Source organism: Corvus brachyrhynchos, unplaced genomic scaffold, assembly GCF_000691975.1.
Source record: "Corvus brachyrhynchos isolate BGI_N302 unplaced genomic scaffold, ASM69197v1 scaffold5, whole genome shotgun sequence".
Lineage (NCBI taxonomy): Eukaryota > Metazoa > Chordata > Aves > Passeriformes > Corvidae > Corvus > Corvus brachyrhynchos.
In genome coordinates this window covers 5,455,004-5,457,548 of record NW_008238321.1, presented here as the reverse complement: position 1 = coordinate 5,457,548, position 2,545 = coordinate 5,455,004, and the positions used below count along the sequence as shown (strand labels likewise).

Sequence of the window (2,545 nt, the reverse complement as noted above, 5' to 3'; positions counted from 1 at the left end):
CGACGGGACGGGAGCGGGAGCGGGGGCCCGGGGGGATCCGGGGGGCACGGTCGGTCCGCCGATGCTCCGGGATGCTCGAGGGGTGCGATCCATGCACGGGATGTGGAGTCCTGAGGTCACTCTACGGCGCCCGGGGTGCTGGGGGGTCACCAGGTCATGGGGAATGTGGAGCCTTGCAGGGGTTTCATCAGGAAATTGGGGTGCACGGAACCTTGGAGGGGCATCACCAAGTAAGTGCGTGTTTGGAGGGGCTGCATTTTGCCTTTAGGGCAGAAAAAGATCTGGATGAAGTGTCCAAGGTCAGGTTGGACGGGGCTTGGAGCAACCTGGTGTAGTGGAAGTTGTCCCTGCTCATGGCAGGGGGTGGAACTGGAGGGTCTTTAAGGTCCCTTCCAACCCAAACCATTCCAGGATTGTAGGATTTCTGTGTCCCTCGTTTGGTGCATCACAAACCTGCACCCTATGGGACCAAGCTCCCTGTGCCAGAGTGGTGTCCATGGGGTATCCATGGGGCTCGCAGCCCAGTGATGCTGGGATGCTCCCAGCATGGCCCCCCCTCAGGACCCTTCTCCTTCCCCTCGGTGCTCAGCCAGGCTGTGTAGGACTGGCTCCAGGCTTTACATTTCTTTCCTCTTATGTAAAGCTGGAGCCAACATCCAGCTGAAATCCACTGAGGCTTTTAGCTGTTGGATCAGCCCCTGAAACATGCAGTTATATTCCTCCCCCACTTCATTTTTTTGGAGGAAATCTGGGATTAGAATCATTTTGGGAAAGCCCAGACAGGTCAGCCCAGCCCTGGATACGTCTGTGCTATCCCGGGTACCGCAGGCTCTGACCTGGGTACACTCGTGCATCTCCCTGGTGTCCCAGCCAAATTCCCACTGGGAGCCCTGTGGGCAGCTCCAAACATGGTATTTGGGTCTGTGTGGGGTTTATCTGCATGCACAGTGCCAGGAAGGGAATCTGCAGGTCAGATCTGAGCCTGTGGAGGAGAAGATTTAATGAAAATTGTGAACGGAGCCGTGGTTTAAACACTGCACTGAGGTGAAATGAGGTCCCACGTGGGGAGGGAGGTGGTGCTGGAGCTGGATGCTCCAAAATAATCCATCCCCGCTTCTCTTCCAGCTCTTCCCGCTTGAAGACCTGGCTCTGACCCGCTGACGGACGTGGTGGAGATGCTTCCTGTGCCAGAAGAGCACTGACTGCCCCGGGTGGGAACTGCTCACCTGGCTGGCAGGGAAGGGTCTCCTCGGCAGATCTCCGGGTACTCTGACCTCTCTGAAACCACACAGACAATGGCATCCCAAAAAATCTGATTTCTCGTGGCCGCTGCCCAGCCGCAGTGGTAAATTCATCTTGTTTCCAGGTCAGCCTTGCGCTATGAACTCGGGGAGAAAGAAACAGGGGAGATATTTATTTTTGTTTATTTTTTTTACATTTCTGTACTGGCTTGTTTGCAATCTGATCTAAACATGTACTGTTCGCTTCCTCGGAACCTGCCCTCATTAAAATGAGATGTGATCAAAGGAAACTTTGGCTTCCTGGTGCTGTTGTGGGGTCTTGGTGGGGTTTTTTTAAGAGCAAAACCTGGTCTGGCTCTGTACAGGGCAGACATGTCAGCAGTTGGGTCACTCCCAAATTTTTCTGACATGATTTAACTCTTTGACACAATTTTTTCTGCAGTTTTACAGTAAATCTTTTTTACTGCCTGTTGGGGAGTAACTGCCAGGCCAAGTGCCAATTCAGATGACAAAATTTCGGGATATTTCCTCAACTGGGCTGTACAAAAGCTTGGTGAGCCCTCACAGCTCTTCTTGTGTTTTTCCTGCTCAGGGTTTAATTTCTATATATTCCCACTGATGGAAATAAATGTCAATCCCCATTAAACAGGGAGAAGCCTCAGGGCTGGGCAGGAGCACATGGGAAAGGGGCATTGGAGCGGGTGGGGTCTGGGATTTAGAGAAAACTGAGGTTTGGGGGGCTGAGTCTGGCACTGCTGAGCTTTAACCCGCCAGCGGATTTTGCAGGAAATCTGACAAAAAGAAAGATTTCCACCCCTTTTAGATGAACCCCCTGCTCCTGCCAAGGTTTGTGCTGCCTCTGGCTGGGATCTAGAAGGAAAAAACCCCTCATGGGGCTTGTCAGGGGAGCAGGGCCAGGCCGAGCCGTTCCTGCCACACTCCCCTCTCCCCGGGGGCTGCTGTCACCCCTCACTGGCTCTCAGGGAGGATTTCAGGGGCTGTAACACATGAAGGATCATTCTCTCTCAGTTGTTTCCCTACCAGTTTCTCCTCCATGTCCCCTCTCCTTCCCCCCTCCCACAATTTCCCAATTCCTGCCCTTCGATGGCGTGGTGCTTAGATGGGCCTGATGAGACACAATTGCTGCACTTGAATCCATCCCTGTCAGGAGCCATCAGTCCCTGGAGTGGCCGTGAGGCCAATTGCCCTTCTCCAGGAAAAGAAGGGATAAAATGAGGTAGAACATGTAAAGCTCAGCTTTGAACAGGAGGATGCCCGGGGCGATGAAGGATGATGGGATAAGT

General features: G+C 53.3%; 1 long non-coding RNA gene across 1 annotated transcript in view; it reads left to right on the top strand.

Moving 5' to 3' along the window:
• Positions 1–1,531, top strand: part of LOC108446692 — a 2,380-nt gene extending 849 nt beyond the window's left edge. The window contains exon 2 of the long non-coding RNA XR_001861976.1: positions 1,126–1,531. This is a non-coding gene — a long non-coding RNA (uncharacterized LOC108446692). The remainder of the gene's footprint in view (positions 1–1,125) is intronic.
• Positions 1,532–2,545: the final 1,014 nt, after the last annotated feature.